The following is a 19,677-nucleotide window of genomic DNA, read 5'->3' on the forward strand; positions in this document are numbered from 1 at the left end:
TTATGTTTATGAATTCTGTGCCAGTGGTGTTGTATATTATAGGCAAACAAAACATTAAGCTATGAAAAAATATTCTGTTTAGTAAAACCATCCATTTTAACAGCTGTGAAGCAGGCATACCTTTGCAAGCATAGGAAATTTGACTTTACATTATCTCATTTAGGCAATCACAACTTCATTATAAATAAAATTATTATCGCTGGGCACTTCATCACGGAGTCACGTCCCCCGTGCCCAATAGCTCTTCAGCTCATTTGCCTAAGTGAATCTAAGATGAATCAAAATTATATGAAAATTACAACTGCACCCTGCAAAATGCAATTAAGAATGATGGTAATACAAGGAGGATGACAAGTGGTAAATTAATTTGACAGAAGTATAAAATTTAATTATCTAAACATCACACTTCTAAAACAGACCGTTTCTCACGTAAAACGTTTTGAATCACATTCATTTTATGGTGAAATTAGGAATTTTACTTTGACATTGTCAAAGTGATATCTGTTAAAGGGAGGCCCATCTCTAATCAAAACCAACTGATATAATTAAATATGGTGGTTAAAAGTGTCCCTAGCAATGTTTAAGGGGAGGTTACTTTATTTTGATGGTCCCATTAACACATTCTGTTGACTATAAGTAACGTTGCACCTACATGTCTACTAACTCTCAGTAGAGTGTTATTAGAGTGTTAGTAGCCTGGTGGGGTTAGGGTCAGAATAAGTTGACGTACTTGGAAAGTTACTTATAGTCATTAGAATGTCTTCTGGAGGACCATCAATATAAAGAGTTAGCAGATATTAAGTAGACAGTCTATCAATACTCTAATGAGAGTTAGTTGACATTTAGGGTAGTTGCAAAGTTACTTACAGTCAACATAATGTTTAAAAAAAGAACACTCTTCTGTATGTGTGATGTGGGAAAAAAACACCTTCATTCGTGTTGCCAGATTTTGCAAGCAAATCGGCGAACAAGAGCAAGCCCTTAAAAAACTCCATAAACTCGATCGTGGTATGAGTCAAGCAAGAAAGGGATAGTTCACCCAAAAATGAAAGAAACATGTCCTCATTTACTCACCCTCATGTCGTTCGTTATATAATGGAAAGATTTAATTTAGGCTTTTATTTGCATATAAACCTTGATCATTTGTCACTAATATTTCTTTGTTCAGAATAGCTGATAGCAAACAGGTGAGACGCCAGAACGTTGCTATGGTTACCACGGTGTCAATCATCGCAGTTTCTGGAGTGAGTCGTCTTCCGCACACACACGAAATGATAATTTAGGGGACTCCCTCCCGCATTTAAATGTAGTTGTCTCTCCTGAAAATGTACAGTGTGTAAATGGTCATTGTGAATAAAAATATATATAACTAATAATAATATTATTAATATAGTAACACTTTAGATTAGTGTACAATTCTTACTATATTAACTAACTATTACTTGTGACTTTTGCCTCAATAAACTCCTAGTTACTGCTTATTAATAGTTGTTAAGTTAGTTGTTAAGTTTAGGTATTGGGTAGGATTAAGGGATGCAGAATAAGGCATTAATATGTGCTTTATAAGTACTTATAAACAGCCAATATCCAAGTAGATGCATGCTAATAAGCAACTAGTTAATAGTGAGAATTGGACCCTACAAAAAAAAAAAAAAAACTTTATTAAAAATTATCTTGTTTTAAAGTGGTTTACTGTATTTTAATAAGTAACACAAGTAAAAACCATATGCAGTACATTAAGTAACAGAAAGTCTTTAAGAATCCTATCGTTTCAGCATTTATAATTACTAAGATACCGAATGGTGATAATAGAGAAAAGTGCATTACCTTTAAAGAGTGTATACACAGCTCATCAAACACACTTAAAAGCAATTTAAAGGAATCACAATACTCTCTGGAAAATCAGGCCGACTTCGATTAAAGGGTCTAATTACAAATTAAGTATTCATCACAAATGAGAAAAAGCAAATGAGTGTGCGTGTGTGTGTGTGTCTGAGGGAGGTAAGGACAGGAAGGAACATGGGCTGTACTGGTACTCTGTTGACGTCATGACGTCTCCTGGGGCAACCAGATGTTCACTGAACTCTCCCTTGTGAGGCAGACGTTGAGAATGAATGGTTTCTGACGACGAGTTCGGTACACATTCCCAGAGGAGAAAAGAATGAAGAGAGATGAAGAGATTGGGAGAGTAAAGTTTTTGACAAACTTTTCAAGAGAGCGAGAAGGGAAAAGTTGAATGTTGTTTCTTTCACTTCTCGGTAAAAAAAGTTAATATTCAACAGCTGTTTGAGTTACAGTCCCACAAAACCTGCTGTTGAAAAAAAAAAAAATGCTATTTAGGATAATGTTTCCTAGTCATTGTTGTGTTAAAACACAGATAGATGTGTACCAGGAGAGAATATGCGAAATAATTAGAGAGCAAGAGAAGAATTTGTACATTTGGCTTTGTGTCAAGCACACTGACATCTGGTACATTTGCATGACAGTCAAAGATCCTCGGATTATGCTTACAAGAAGACTGCAGTGTCTCATTTAACCACATAATCATCTTATGAAGAATGCAATGTATTATCCTTGCCACTTAAGGCCTCGAAATCGCTTGTCTCTATTGCAGTCACTAACTTTGATGTTTTCCCTTTTGCCTATGTCCACCCTTCACTCCCCTTGTCCTTTTTGTCTTTTATTTTATCCAAATAAATCATATAATTAACTGAGAATAGCTACATCTATGCCTAAAAGAAGATCTGGGGCATGTATTCAGGGGCCAGAACATTTTTTCAGGGGTGTCCAGATGAGACCCAGCAATTTCTTAGGGGTGGCAAAATAAAAATGAAAATGTTGCTTAAAATCTAGAGAAAATCATTTATGCATCTAACTGTGACCACATAGGATGCATGGAATAGGCTTCCTTAAAACGAGTGTGGAATGAAACACACATACAATTAATTTCATGTAACTGCACTTCAACAAACACTGCTAAAAACTGGATCATTGTTCCAATGTAATTTTATGAATTTTTGCATGGCATAAATTCTCTTCCAAGGATAAGGAGTCTCTGACGCAAATGTGATCCATTCATACCGTAAGTGAAACCGGTAGAGCTCCTTGAGAAGCTTATAACCGATCAAACGGTCAGTCCAGCCCATTCTCATCCTTTGGCGTCATACATGTGACGCTTTGTACATTTCGTTGAAATCTTACGCACATGGCATCCTTTAGCATCAATATGAGACGCAGAACCCAAGGCGTCATACAGGTGACGCTCGTCTAAATCCAATGCACATGGCATCGTTTAGCGTGAATATGAGAGGCAGATCCCAAGGCGTCATAACCGTACCCTACCCCAGACCTAAACCTACCCATAACAGTGCGTGTTATATTGATGCTAAAGGATGCCATGTGCGCAAGATTTCGACGAAATGTCATATGGCCAGTCAGTCAGTCAGTCAGTCAGTCCATCCATTCATATAATATGAACATCTAACAATCATTTATACAGATTTTATTATCTATAACTTTGTAAACATTCCATTCCATATCAAGAATAGGATGAATCAAGGATAATTCTGATAAATTAGATTTATTATCAAGTTATTTCAACATAAATCTGCAAGATACTAATAACTTGTATGAAATGTGTTTTGATTAATAGGCTCTGAAATGAAAAGACACACGTGAACTTATGGACTCATTGAACATTTCCTTTCCTGTCTCTCTCGCTCTAAAGAACAACAGTAGCTGAGTCACCTTAAAAAAAGTCTTACATGAGGCAACAGAACTGTGTAAAATTGCTGATGCTGGCGAGTCCCACTTCACCCAGCGGTGAGAAAAGCGGATGTCCATTAGCTGCAGCAGTTGTCCTCAGTGGTGTGCAGTCACACTGGCACAGGGGCCTGTTGGACAGGAATTGATGGACAGATGGAGAGATTGTTTCACCCTTTTCTTCTGTTGGCCTTTCACTTCTTTCAAAGTGGGACAACCATTCACTGTCAGCAGAAAAACACCATCCGTTAAAATATCTTTAGCAGAAAAAACAAAAATATTTCAAGCTCTCTTAAACAGAAAACAGTTTACATATTCAAGTTGTTAACACAAGTATTTGCAGTGTGTATAGACTTCGGCTGTGGTTACAAAGTCTATGTTTCTTGCAACACCACTGTTCATGCCTGTGGCTGGTGAATAAAGACAAGCATAAGGGAACAGAGCTGTTAAGCTGTATTGAAACGTCTCGACTGTTTCTCAGCAGTGTGGGCGGTCAGGGGATGCCAGGCGGCCCAGTTTGTTCTTTGTCCAAATCTGTAAGAGATGACAAACAGAGTAACACATTAAAGTTCGTCTCGAAGTGTTATTCACCAAACTGGGACATCGGTGTGGCTCCCTGCTTTTGGTGATGAGCCTGGACCTGAAACAGCTGTGCTCCAATTTTTGGAGCTCTAACTGTGAGCTATACACGCTGCTTCACAATGCCACTGTAAACAAAGTGATTCAAAAGTATTGGACAAAAATTCATTTTCACAAGTTTAAAAAAATGATCTAAAACTACCCCATAAGGTTAAGAAACTACATGCTTTTAGGATTCAAGTTCTTTAAATTGTATTTCATCTGGGGTTACCAGATTTTTGTTTCTCTGTATTCACATACAGTAAGTGTTACCCGGTCTGCTTTACAGTTAAAAGGAGCGAGGATTTTATAATGACCTTAAGGATTTTTTTAAGGACAAAATATGTTTTTAAAGTCAGTGTGAATCGCGGTTTTAAATAGTGGGCATTACATACCAGAATGGAGACTGAATGTGAGTTCGAAGATTTGCATTAATTAATATTAGCAAATAGCAATCCATTCTCACTCCCCAAATAGCGTGTGCAGTTTGAGCCATGTCAGCATATAGCGGTTTATATAATACAGATTGTTTCAAAGCAGCTTGACAGTGATATTAATTCACCCAAAAAATGTATTTATGTCATTAAGTACTCACGCTCATGTCGTTCCAAACCCAACGACCTTAATTCACCTTCGGAACACAAATTAAGATATTTTGTTCACACTTTAGATTAGAGTCCAATTCTCACTATTAATTAAGACTTTTGCCTCAATAAACTCCTGATTACTGCTTGTTAATAGTAAGTAAGGTAGTTATTACGTTAAGGTATTTGGTAGGATTTAAAATGTAGAATAAGATCATGCAGAATAAGCATTAATATGTGCTTTATTAGTACTAATAAATGACCAGTGTCATAGTAATATGCATGCTAATAAGCAACTAGTTAACTGGAACTTTAACTAAAGTGTTACCAATATTTTTTTATGAAATCTGAGAGGTTTCTGAACCAGCCTTTTGCCAGCCAGAGTGTCTGAACCAGCCAGAGGTTTGGAACGAGCATGAGATTTTTTGGTGAACTAACTGTTTTTGAAAATGTTATTGTCTCCGTGTAAACTACAAAAAAGCAAATTTGTGAAAACGGTGATGTCGTGTGCATGCGTATTACGAGTTCAGTCTAAAGGCGAATAGTTTTTCTTAACAAAGTGACCTCGCAAAGTACTGGCCTGGCCTGGCATGCATAATACAGCATTTTTAATCATTTTCACTGATGCGTGTGAACGGGGATCATTTTGACAACGTTGTCGTCTGTACGCGAGAGAAACTCAAACGAAAAACTTTTCCGTTTTTAGTACATCGTTTTCATGTAAACATACCCTTAGTCATATTGGTGTTGACTTGTATTGTGTCATATTGGTGTTGTTGAAGAGTAAAGTGAGTAACTTTCGGTTTTCTAGTGAAGGATGCCACAATTTGTAGACAGTGGCTGATTTTACATTTGAAATCTTTAAAGATGTATTATTGAATTTCAAATGTTCTTAATTTGTCCAGTGCTAGGTATTAAATACTTGCACACAGAAATGGTGAATAAGCCAGATCAAGATAAATGGTGGCCATTCACGAGTCTTTCACGAGTGCTGGAGTTGGTTTCTCATGGTTGGCTGTATGGCATATGGTGGCTGACTGCAGACAGTTTGTAGAACAGGTGGCAGCTTGGCTCGACATATGAGAGAGTGAGAAATCCTTCCTGTGAAGGCACGGATGGGGGGGATTCCTATATTTTGGCAGGATTTTTAGAATAACAACTGTCTACCTCTGCACAGGATGAGGGAAATTTGATGGAAATCAAAGGAGTGTCTGTCAAAAGGGAATCAGAAAACCCTGGACATAACAATAAACATTTATATTATATTTGTTTAGAACACTAACCTATACATTAACAAATGCTTTAAGTTGTTATCTTATACATCTTATGTTAATCAATTAAATTGTAATTGAGTTAATAGTTTTTTTTGTTTTTTTTTATAAATACTTGCGTCATTTCAATATCGTGTAAAAACTAAACACTAAAAGAATAACACAATTTTTTTTTTTTTTTAAAGTTAAAGTTATTTATTAGGGAAGCTCTTAGAGGAGCATGGCTAGGCAATAGTAATACATAGTAGTTGTTTAAACTTTAAAGATCAATATTCAGTGTTTCATTTCCACTTTTCTGCTCATGTGATTTTCTACTTTTTCTGTGGTGTTTCTACTTTGATTTCTTGATAAACATTTTTCCAAATCCGGAACTATATTTCAAAAATGTCATGCTGCACTTTATGCATGCCTCAACACAAGAGAATGAACTCTTTTTTTCACACAATCAAATTTGCCACACTTTAGAGAGAAGCTCTAGATTTAGGGAAACAGAGCCAGGCAGAGTATGTGAGGTTTGCTGGTATGTTTATAATGAGTTTTTAGACATTCCAGCTTTCACAAATAATTAATGATATATCAGTGTGAAGATATGGGGGTGATGCATGACAGATAATTTCTTATTTCTCTGCTTTTTTTAGCTAATCAAAAAATTCTAGCAACGAGTGGCATTCTCTCTCCAAAACAGTGTCTTCATACACTTATAACACAAACACAGTGGAGTTAATTAGAAGCCCTGAGAAACTAAAGACTCTTGATCTTTTCACGATTACTTCTTGCTTCACTTGCTTTAAAGTTTTCTTGCCTCTATCTGTCTTTCCACACACACACACACACACACACACACACACACACACACACACACACACACACACACACACACACACACACACACAGGACTGAATCTGGTGTGGGGAGATGGCCTCGGGCATTCATTTCCCTGAGCCAGCATCCTGCCACTGCAAACCAATTTGTTGCGATTATATTTTTTTTCAGAGTTGATTTTTAAATTAGTGCTTGATGTGTGATGGGGAGCACAACAGTAAAATATGTGTGTAAATGTTTGCGTGACACAGGCACAGAAGGGCACGAAGAGCGAGAAATTTATTCAAAAATGACAGCACCAATGCTCGCTTCTTCCTTATCAGCAACATCTGGCAGTGTAGAACATTAAAGATTTCAGCACACTGTGAGCTGGCTCCAGGCTCAAGGGAATCTCTCACTTCTGTGCCAAATTAAGACATTGGACAAAGAAATGGCTGTTTAGGAAATATTAACTTTCCCCATGCATTGCCAAATTTGTTTGTTTTTCCTTAAGTATAAAACTTTGCTGATAAAATGTGTAACCTCAGGCAGTCAGATTTTCTCCATCAAAATATGATAGGCAGGAAAATGAAACCCTTGTATCATCTATAATTTTAAGTTTAGCATAACCACAGGGGACAAACCTAGTTCATAAACAAGAATGTGTCAGCCACACCAACGCGAGTGCTGCTAGTATTATCTCATTAGCTACCTCTTCCTGTGTATACTTCTGTGTAAGTATTTCATTATGTTTTTTTTTAACTGTGCTCTTTGGTATGAAGTGTAAAATAACCTCAGGCATGCCAGAGTCCCCTCTGTCATAGGCTCTATTATAGTACAGATGGATCTCCCAACTCTGTCAAGAGGGCCATTATTACCCAGAAGTGCTGTGTTAGTCCTATACCAGGAAAAAGAAAACTAACACTCCATTCTGACCTGGTTTCTCCTGTTCCTGTTATGTAAAATGTAATGACCTTACCGTTGGTCCATGCTAGTTTATGTTGGTTAGTACTGATATACAGTATTGCTGGTGGACCAGCATTGTAATCTGATATTTTGAGTAAAGTAAAAAAGTAACTGGTTTATTCAGGAGACACAATAATAAACATCAGTAGTATGCAACTACAACTGAATACAGCAACATTTTAACCCTCTGGGGTCCTTCATTTCAGAGTCACACTCAGGACCTTCGGGTCCAAATGGGCCGGAGGGTGGGTAAATTAATATTTATTAAAAAAATCATCTTTTTTTTTTTTTACTTGTTTTTTTATAATATTTTTTCTTTTCTTTTTTGGTGTTTTGAGATAATTTCAAAAATAAAAATGATTTATAATTAATATTAATGCAATAATTATGACCCATTTTTTCCCCATTGAATATAATATAATTTTTTTTTTTTTTTTTTTTTTTTTTTTAGCTGTATTTCATTTTAGAGTCAAGCCTAGTCCTGAGTGTGACTATTTTTTTTTACAACCACTTAGACTATTCAAATCCTGTCCCCAATTTTTGGGGGTGTTCATATACCAAGTACCAACAAAGTCACCAAATTTCGGACCATTCCGATAAAGCTATGATTTAAAAAAAAAAATTATTTAAATGCTTCGGGTCCATTTGGGCCGAAGGACCCCAGAGGGTTTTAAGAGTTTCTTTTATCGTGACCAGCTGTGTATATAGTGTGTAAACACGTCGATAGAATCGACCTGGAAGTAATATAGCCTCGGTTGGTGACGTCATCGGTGACGTCATCGGCGCGCACCCGCGACGCGAGACTATAAATTGATGAGCCACAGGTGAATCGGTAAGATCTTTTTTCTTCAGATCACTCTGTGCATGTGTGTGTCTAAACTCTATCTATCTCATTATCTGTCTCAGATCTTTGTTAGGAGTTAGATTTCAACTGGCAGTGTGCAGAAAATTCTCATTTCTCAACCTTTTCTCTCTGAAGAGTTTTAAAAGCAAAAAGAGAGTAGAAATGAGTCAACAGCAGAGTAAGCGTTGTGTTCCTCCATGCTCCCGTCCTATTTCTGAGCTGGATACACACGATTACTGCTTTGTTTGTTTGGGGCAGGAGCACGCGGCTCTGGCTTTAGAGAAATGTGAGTGTGAGCATTGTGAGATGTTCACAGTGAAAATGCTGCACTCTCGTCTTAACTATTTCCAGACCGCACCCGCATTGTCATCGTGGGGCTCCCGAATGGATTTGTGTGATGAGCAAGAGACGGGTCTGTCCTTTTCGCTTGCTGCATCACCAGATCCACACGCTCCCTCGCGTGATACCGAAGCGCATTCCGGTGCTTCTTCGGCTCGTGCGGGGGACGATGATTTGTCTCTTGGGTCTGAGGACTATGAGCGGCCGTCTTCTGAGCGTTTCTCTCGCGAGAATAAATCTGTCGAGGAACTGCTCGAAGTGGTCACTCGCGCGGTGGCCAGGTTACAGCTTGACTGGCCACGCGAGCAAGAGACCCCCAAACAATCTAAGCTAGGGGATAGGTTTCTGTCCGGTGGCAGGGGGGAGGGACCAAAACATCAGTCTCTCCCCTTTTTCGAGGACCTCCATAACGAGCTGTCTAAGTCATGGAGTAAACCATACACTTCCCGTATCTTTCTGCCCTCGACGTCGACTTTTTCGACTATCGTGGGTGCAAAGGCACGGGAATATGCGGAGATGCCGCAGGTTGAAGAGACGCTCGCGAGCTATCTCTCGCCTGCTTCGGCATCTTCCATTAAGAAACCTACCCTCCCCACGAAACCATGTAAAATAACATCAGCATTAGTGGGTAAAGCTTATCAAGCTGCAGGGTCAGGCTGGTGCTGCACTGCACACTATGGCAGTGCTTCAGGCGTACCAGGCTGACCTGTTGAAGGATTTGAGTGCGGGCACTACTATTGATGAGGAGTCTTTCTCAGAGCTGCGGAGAGCCACAGATCTGTCCCTTCGTGCGACTAAGCAAACGGCCCGTGCCATCGGTCGTTCTATGTCTGCTTTGGTCAGCATGGAGAGGCACCTGTGGCTTAATCTAAAAGGAATAAAAGATAAAGACCGGGTGTTCCTGTTAGATTCCCCAGTCTCTCCCTCTGGCCTGTTTGGCGACTCTGTTAATACAGTCGTCAGCAGGTTCAGAGAGGTTAAGAAACATGAGGAAGCTTTCGTTCAGTTTCTTCCTCGCCGCACTCATGGGGAGGGGCCATCGGCCACCCAACCTCTCTCCGGTCCTTCAAAAGCTCGGGAGGTGAAAAAGCAGAGTGTGGGTTCCCCTAATAAGAACTGGAGACAGGCTCGTCAGGCTCAGCAACCTCCTAAGCCAGACCTCAGGACTATTATTAATAGCGTCCAATATTAGATCTTCGAGGCTTAAACCGTTCAGTCAAAGCGCTCAAGTTCAAGATGTTAACCGTAAAGACGGTCGTGTCGCAAATTCAACAGCACGATTGGTTTGTCATGATCGATCTGAAGGACGAATATATTTTCACATACAAATATTGCCACAACACAGGAAGTTCCTGAGGTTCACTTTTGGGGGGGAAGCTTACCAATTTCGGGTTCTTCCATTCGGCCTAGCCTTATCACCCCGCACGTACACAAAATGTATGGATGCAGCACAATCGCAAGAGAGAGCGCTTCAACACAGAGACATCGTGTTAGCTCATCGACTTTCTCTAGGGTTGAGACTCAACACCAAGAAAAGTGATCTTTCTCCTGCCCAGAGAACGACTTATCTTGGGATCGTTTGGGATTCGATCACGATGCGGGCACAATTGTCTCCCGCTCGAATCGAGACCATTCGGCTAGTCATGAGCAAAGTCAGGCTAGGTCAAGATCATACTGTTCTTCAGTACCAAAAGATGTTAGGTTACATGGCTTCAGCATCCACGGTGATTCCCTTGGGGCTGTTGCACATGAGACCGTTTCAGTTGTGGCTAAAAGCCAGGGGATTTCATCCAAGGGCCAATCCTCAAAGGCTAATAAAAGTGACGCGCCGCGGGCTTCTTACACTATCTCTGTGGCTCAGACCCCGGTTCCTCGCCTTGGGTCCCATTCTAGGGGCGCCGTGTCGTCGCAGGTTGTTAACGACAGACGCCTCCCTGACGGGCCGGGGAGCGGTCTTAAGTGGTCGTCCAGTTAAAGGGGAATGGGAGGGTCATCAGCTCGAGTGGCACATTAACTGCCTCGAGCTGATGGCTGTATTTTTGGCCCTGGAATACTTTCTCCCTCAGTTGAGAGGCTGTCATGTCCTAGTGCGGGTGGACAATACAGCAGCAGTCTCTTACATAAATCACCAGGGAGGTCTGCGCTCACGCAATTTGAACAGGATAGCGAGGCAGATTTTTCTCTGGGCCCAGGAGAAGTTCCTGTCACTCAGGGCAGTGTACATCCCCGGGCACCTGAATGTGGGAGCCAATTTACTGTCCAGACAGAAACTGCAGACAGGGGAATGGAAACTCCACCCAGAAGTAGTCAATCAGATCTGGACCAGATTTTACAAAGCGGAGGTGGACCTCTTCGCCTCCCATCAGACAGCGCAATGTCCCCTCTACTTCTCTCTGAGTCACCCAGCCCCCCTGGGTCTGGATGCGATGGCGCACACATGGCCCAATTTGCGCCTGTATGCGTTTCCTTCAGTGGCTCTGCTCCCGGGAGTCCTAGCCAGAGTTCGCCAGCAAGGGTCGTGCCTCTTACTGATTGCACCACGTTGGCGAACAGAGTATGGTTTTCAGAGATAATGTCTCTCCTCAAAGCCTCGCCTTGGGCGATTCCGGAGAGGAGGGACCTTCTGTCTCAGGCGCAGGGCACGATATTCCACCCCAGACCCGACCTGTGGAACCTGCATGTTTGGCCCCTGATGGGCACCAACTGAGGGACACTGGGCTTTCGCCTGATGTTATTGAGACCATTTTGAATGCTAGGGCATCCGCCACAAGAAAGAGTTATGCCAATAAATGGGGTGTCTTTGAAAGGTGGTGCACAGCACATAATGCAGATCCGGTCAACTGCCAGATTGCTTCAGTTCTGGACTTTTTGCAAGAAAAATTGTCAGCAGGCACATGCCCCTCCACTCTTAGGGTTTATGTGGCCGCTCTTTCGGCCTGCCACGCCTTGGTGGACGGGGTGTCACTCGGGAAGCATCCTCTGCTTGCTCGCTTCATTCGTGGGGCCAAAAGACTGAGGCCTCCTGTGAGAACCAAGTTCCCTTCTTGGGACTTAGCTATAGTCCTTGAGGTTCTGGTTGAGACCCCCTTTGAACCTCTAGAGACAGCGTGTGATAAACTTCTGACCTTAAAGATGTTTTTTCTTATGGCTATTACTTCTCTAAAAAGAATTGGGGATATGCAGGCTCTGTCAATATCGCCATCCTGCTTAGATTTTGCCCCAGGAATGGTGAAAGTGATTTTGCATCCTCATCCTGACTACTTGCCTAAGGTACCATTCTCGGCTGTACATCCGGTCACTCTAGAGGCCTTCTGTCCTCCACCGTTCACAACGCCGGAGCAAGAAAGATCTCACAGACTGTGTCCAGTTCGTGCTCTTCAGGCTTACGTCCACCGCACTAGCCAGTGGCGTAAGTCAGAGCAACTATTTTTTTGTTACGGGGGCAGCAACAGGGGTGCTGCTGCCAATAAACAGACCATGTCACATTGGGTCAGGGATGCTATTGCTCTTGCCTATGAGGCGCGCGGCCAAGTTTCGCCAACGGGTCTAAGGGCTCACTCCACCAGAGGGGTCGCCTCCTCTACTGCTTTGGCAAGGGGTGCCCCCTTACAACATGTTTGTGATGCGGCAGGCTGGTCCTCTCCGCACACATTCGTAAGATTTTATAGTTTGGATGTTCATTCTACTCCGGGCTCTCATGTCCTTGAGTCGACTTCACAAGCTAGTGTCTAGGGCCTTCTTGCGTTCTTGTGAGTACACCTGCACAACCGTAGGGGTCCAGACACCTTCAAGCACGGTGGCGTGGGTATTCTCGTTCCCAATGCACTAAGCAGTGCAGCATCGATTGTAGCTTTTGAAAGGGAACGATTCGGGTTACTTGACTGTAACCCTGTTCCCTGAAAAAGCGGAACGAGATGCTGCGCTACTTTGCCGTGCTGATGATGTCACAGGACGGATCTTCAGAAAAAATGATCCTACCGATTCACCTGTGGCTCATCAATTTATAGTCTAGCGCCGCGGGTGCGCGCCGATGACGTCACCAATGACGTCACCAACCGAGGCTATATTACTTCCAGGTCGATTCTATCGACGTGTTTACACACTATATTCACAGCTGGTCACGATAAAAGATCGTTCCCAATGCGCTAAGCAGCGCAGCATCTTGTTCCGCTTTTTCAGGGAACAGGGTTACAGTCAAGTAACCCGAATCGTACCTTATGCTGATGACCAACAATGCTGATTCCCTGTCGAAGTAACTCCACACTGCATATAGGGAACGCCATAGCGTGATTGTGTCTGAAGCACGAGTGCAACTATTCCAATCCTGATTGGAGTAACGTCACCCCGGGACAGCATACCACGGAAGCTATAAAGAATACCCTGAACAAAGCAGCATTAGCTTCTGTGTCTTCAGCAAGTGATCTGTGGTACTGTTCGTCTTATTTGTTGGTTGTTTGTCCCGTAAGGCCCATCATTTTTAGATATCATGGCAATAAAGAAGCAGTTTAGATTGTGATCTGTGAGCTGAAAACCAAAAGAATGTGTTGTTTCTCGGACCCCCCCCCCCTCCCTCCCTCCCTCCCTCCCTCCCTCCCTCCCTCATAACCAACGAACTTAGGTTACACACATAGTTTTAAACCTCATAGTATACTCAACTTCCAACAATAATTGATGAGAACTAACTGTGGAAATATAAGCAAATGAAAGGGTTTGCAGTGTAACTCTCCAGTTCTACAGAAAGAACTTTTAGAGGTCTCTTAGTATTGATATCATTTCTATCCCTCTCAAACTGTCTCTGCCGGTCTCATAATTCATCTTTATCTGGTCTCGATCAAGTTGACTTACCTGACCTGAGACCACCTTACTAGGAAGTCAACAACTGATCCATCTTAAGTCCACAGGAATACCTTACTCCAAGTCCAACAATAAACAGCAGGGAGTGACTGTAATCTTGTTTTGGATATTCTAATAAGCCCTCACAATGAACTTTAAACACTCCTCCTAGGATCTGTGTTTTCAGGGCATTTTAAAAAGTATTAGTCTTAGAAGATTTATAGAATGAGAACACGGTAACCTGCTGAAGGGTGAAAAGTTTCTCAATCGCTCTTCTCTCACTCTTTGCCACAATGATAAATTTTATTCTCTTATTTAGCTGGGGCTGGAGAGGATGAGGAGCGATATCACTTTCCCCAAATGCATCTCCTAAATCGGTGACATTTCAGTCTCTCTCACTTCCTCTCCCTCTATTCCCACGGGCCAAATTTGCAAAATCGGGTCATCCAGGATATATATATATATATATATATATATATATATATATATATTTACCACACTCTTTCCCTTCGTAGTGTACTTTTATTCATCCATCAAAAAGCCTCTTGTGCTCTCCCAGAGGAGTCTCCCACCCCAGTAATGTAAATTGGGATTTGTTTTCTTTTTTATGAGATACCTTTAAAATCCAAGCCCACCTCATTGGCCCTCCCCTCCCACAGAGCCTCTCCCCCACGTCTCTCTTCTTCTCATTTTATCAGACGGACAGGTTTATCTGTTAGGTGATTGGAGGCAGATGGAGGGAGATAAAGAGGAGAGACCAGATTAGGTCAAGGGTAAAGGAGAAGCGTCTCTGTTTAAAATAACCTCTGTCCTGCTCACTGTTGTAAAATAAAATCAATACTGTATCTCAGTCAGTCTTCAGCTTTGAATTAATTATATTTTTGATTGTACATGTTCTTTTTACACTCCTATTATCTCTGCCCCTTGTTATTTATAGCCACTCCTTACTGTTTTACACTCCAGCTATTACGGTTTAATTTTAAATGAATTGCTCGTCACAATTAATTTAATTAACCAACTTAATATAAAACATCGACGTTTCTATTTTTAATTTACCACCCTTTTGCTTAACACTTCGCATTTTTACTGATTATTGAGTAATTTATGGGATTATTTGGGACAGAACTGGCTAAATCTATGCATCGACAAATTATTTTTGAATAATTTGGATAAATCAGATGTATTCAGTATTCAGAAACTTTTTTTTTATTTCCATCTATTGAATTGTATTGTCACCAGCATGAAATATCACGTACTGAGTTACTGTCTGAGTGAATTTTTGGAACAGTAAGTGATAATGTAATGTCATAATTTTGATAAAATATATAGAAAAAATCGAATGAAATTGGAATTTTTTATTAAGAACATTCTAGTGATTATCAATTAATTTTAAGATGGAAATGTTGCCATGTAAAAAAAAAAAAAAAAGGATGTCTTATGCAAGATTCAGTGCATTTTATCGGACAGTAGGATAACTTACAACCACAGCTTGATGCAGTACAACTTTTTTGAACCTGTTTGTGTGTTGTTGTTTTATGGTAATTGCATTCAGTCCATTTTATCTTTTAATTTACAAGTGATTCACCAAATCTAAGTAGAATTTTTGGTCCACAAAATAAACTGCTTCAATTATTCACAGTAGGAAGTAGAAGTTGAATCTGCACTGATCTCCATGAAATCTGCATAACTCAAACAAACAAAACAGTCTTTCTCCCACCTCATCTCATATCCATAGGACCAAATGCAGTCAGTCTAGATTGGCCTATGTAGCAGCAACACACACACACACACACACACAGAGAGAGAGAGAGAGAGAGAGAGAGAGAGAGAGAGAGAGAGAGAGAGAGAGAGAGAGAGAGAGAGAGAGAGAGGAACATGGAATAATTTCACTGTAGAATACTGTAGTTGCTTGCAAACAATGCTGACTCCAGTTCCTGTGAAGAACATGGAAGAGCTGTATGCTACATTAAAGCAAAAAAGCTGAAGGTCTTGCACTAAAAGGAGGTCTTGTCTCCTCTCCAAGCTGGTGTGTGGTGGGCGTTCTGGCGCACTATGGCTGCCGTCGCATCATCCAAGTGGATGCTGCACATTGGTGGTGGTTGAGGAGATTCCCCCTTCTATGTAAAGTGCTTTGAGTGCCGAGAAAAAGCGCTATATAAATGTAATGAATTATTAATATTATTATTAAAAACTGGACATAAAAAAGGAGCTCTGTGTGTTTGAAAAGTTGGTCAAAAGTGATGTGTGTTTAAGGTTCAAAGAGCACAATCTAGGATGTGCCAGTAAAGGTGTGTCATTTGCGCTAAAAAAAAGGGTCAGGTGTGTGATCAATCAAGCAGTTCTCACAGAGCCAAACCAGACAGTTGTGTGATTTCCCCCTCTGTTTTCTATTTCTGTCTGTAAATATTTAAAAAATGTAATTTATCCCTGTTGGCAAGCTGAATCCATCCAGCATCCATTACTCCAGTCTTCAGTGTCACATGATCAGAAATCAGTCGTATAGGTAATTGAGATATTCTCTCTCTCTCTCTCTCTCTCTCTCTCTCTCTCTCTCTCTCTCTCTCTCTCTCTCTGTGCGCATGCGCGACTGGTGCGGGTGAGTGAGCGTGTGTCTGAGAGTGTTTGGTGAGTGTTTGTGATCTTTGCTCTATTTCTTCTTTTTTGATGTTCATAGATTTTTAGCTGGCTGTGGATTTAGAAAAGCACAGGTAGTGGGGTGGTGGAAGTTACAGCGGCCGGACTTTTTTTCGGTCCTTTTCTGGCCGCTGTGGCGTTTAGGGGAAAAATGACGTTCAATCAGTTGACGCACCGGCATGGCGTTAAGGTCCCGGTCGGGGTGGAATGCTCCGTTGAGGAGTGTAGCCTCGCGGTTGGAGAGATTGTTGGGCATAGTTCCATTCAGTCGGCGTCGAGAATGAACAGTGCGATTGTATTGTTTTTGGAGTCAGTTGAAAAAGTGAATCAAGTTGTTGAACAAGGGATTGTAATCAAAAACGAACATATTGGAATTTTCCCGCTTGTTAATCCGGCAAAAAAAGTTGTGATTTCAAATGCACCACCCTTCATTAGTGACGAGATTTTTGAACGTGAATTGGCAAGACACGGGCAAATAGTTTCGGCAGTAAAAAAGATTCCACTGGGGTGCAAATCCCCACTTTTGAAACATGTCGTATCCTTTCGTAGACAACTTTTCATGATTCTGAAGGGGGATGCAGAGGAATTAAATATAGCACTGAAGTTTAAAGAAGAGGGTTTTGATTATGTGATTTTTGCCACAACTGAGACGATGAAGTGTTTCAGGTGTGGGGGGGTAGGACATCAAGTTCGGTTTTGTCCAGAGCAAAACAATGCTCCCCAAAGTGATGTAAATAAACAAAACGTGATTCAGGCTGTAAAGGAAGCAGAAACAACCTTAGGTACACACAAATCTAGTGAAAGTGCAAACACTGAAAAAGGAAAAATTACTGAGGGTAAGAAAAAGGGAAATGGGATTGATCCAAAGTTACTGGATGGTGAAATGATAAAAGATGTGATAGAACATACAATAGATGAGGAAAGAATAATGATGGAGGAGGAAGAAGTGGTATTTAAAATCCCAGTAGTGAAAAGGAAAGCAAGAAGGTGAAGGGGGGGTCAAAATTAAAGAAACAAATAATGAGTAGCCAAGAGTCAGTAAAAGATGGGGAAGGTAATAGTTCTGAGGACAGTTCTGATGACTCTTCTACTGATGCTTCTGTGGTCAGTTCTTGTGATAAAGAGCCCTCAGAAACTATGAGGTCTCTGGATGAGAGTCAAAAGCCTAGCGGGTACAGTCTAGAAAAGGTACAACGCTTCTTGAACATTACAAAAGGCAAACGGAATGTGGTGATAGATGATTTTTTTTCCGGATCGTACACTTTTCATTGAGTCAGCACGTTTCCTAATGAGAGAAAGAGGGGAAGGAGGACTATCAAGTCAAGATTTCCTTAGATTGAAAAAAATTGTACAGAAATTGCGTGCAGATCCAATGTAGTTGAGAAGTAAGAATTTATAATAGTTCTTGTTTCTTTTTGCTTTTCTGCAATTTATGATTGTGTTTTTTTACATTTTATTTATAATTGATTTGAAGTTTGCAACTTTAAATCTCAATGGAGCAAGAGATATAAAGAAAAGGAGTCAATTGTTTCAATTAATGAAAATGAAACATGTAGATATATTTTTTGCTCAAGAAACCCATAGTGACTTAATAAATGAAGTGAATTGGAAAAGAGAATGGGAGGGTATGGCTATTTTTAGTCATAAAAACAGTACAAGTGCTGGTGTAGGAGTCTTCTTTGCAAAAAATTGTTTGCCAATTTCATATGAGGTGGAGGAAATTGTGGAAGGAAGACTTTTAAAAGTTAGTGCAAAATTTGATGTTGCAACGTTTGTTTTAATAAATGTGTATGCTCCAGTTATTGCATCCGAGAGATTGATGTTTTTAGAAACATTGTTAACCACTGTACAAAATTGTGACCCTGACCAGTATCTCCTGATTGCAGGGGACTTTAATTGTACTGCGATGGACTTAGATAGAAACCATCTAGAACCTCATACAGCTTCCAGGTTCTCGTTGAATCGTTTTATTGAAACCAATGATTTAGTGGATGTGTGGAGAAACTTGAATAGTAAAACTAAACAATATACATGGGTACAAATAAGGGAAAGTGTAGTTTCAAAGGAAAGACTGGATAAGTTGTTTTGTTTTAAACATCAAGTACAAATTGTAAAAACATGTTGTATCAGCCCTGTGTGTTTTTCTGATCATTCCATGGTGATAGCAAGTGTATTTATAAAGTTTTTGAAATTAAAAAGTGCATATTGGATTTTTAATAGTGCTTTGTTGCAAGATTTGCATTTTAAGAATTGTTTCGAGTTTTTTTGGAAGGAATGGAAGAATAAAAAGGCAATGTTTTCAAGTGTACAACAGTGGTGGGATTTGGGAAAGAAGCAAATTCAACAACTTTGTGTGCAATACAATTTCAATGTCACCCAGAATATGTCTAAAAAAATTAGAGTTCTGGAGAATGATATTTTAGAGCTTCAAAATGTATGTGATTACACAGGAAATCAAGTTAATTCTCTGATTGGAAAGAAGGCTGAATTAAGAGATCTGCTCGGTAGTAAAGCACAGGGGGCATTGATCAGGTCTCGTTTTCAGAATTGTTCTGAAATGGATGCTCCATCCCAGTTTTTTTTCAGCTTGGAAAAGAAAAATGGCCAAAGTAGAATCATTCATTGTCTTCGGTCAGCCAATGGGCAGGAGCTCACTGAAACTGCTGATGTGCGCAGGAGGGCTGCTGACTTTTACAAGGACTTGTTCAAATGTGAGTACACAGAGGACCAAGAGCTGGTCCAAGAGTTTCTCGGAGGCCTACCTCAAGTGCAGGAGGAGGCAAAAGAAAAGTTGGTGAGGCAACTGACTCTGGGAGAACTGCGTACAGCTTTAATGAGCATGGAAAATGGTCGGGCTCCAGGGTTAGATGGTCTAACTGTTGATTTCTATAAAGCTTTCTGGGATTTGATGGGCAATGACCTGTTGGATGTGTTCTGTGACAGCATTGCCAGAGGACAGCTGCCTTTGAGCTGCAGGAGGGCAGTTTTGACCCTTTTACCTTTTACGTCTTATGCATCTTGAAAG

Source organism: Rhinichthys klamathensis, unplaced genomic scaffold, assembly GCF_029890125.1.
Source record: "Rhinichthys klamathensis goyatoka isolate OS25496 unplaced genomic scaffold, OSU_Roscu_1.1 h1tg000161l_1, whole genome shotgun sequence".
Classification (NCBI taxonomy): Eukaryota; Metazoa; Chordata; class Actinopteri; order Cypriniformes; family Leuciscidae; genus Rhinichthys; species Rhinichthys klamathensis.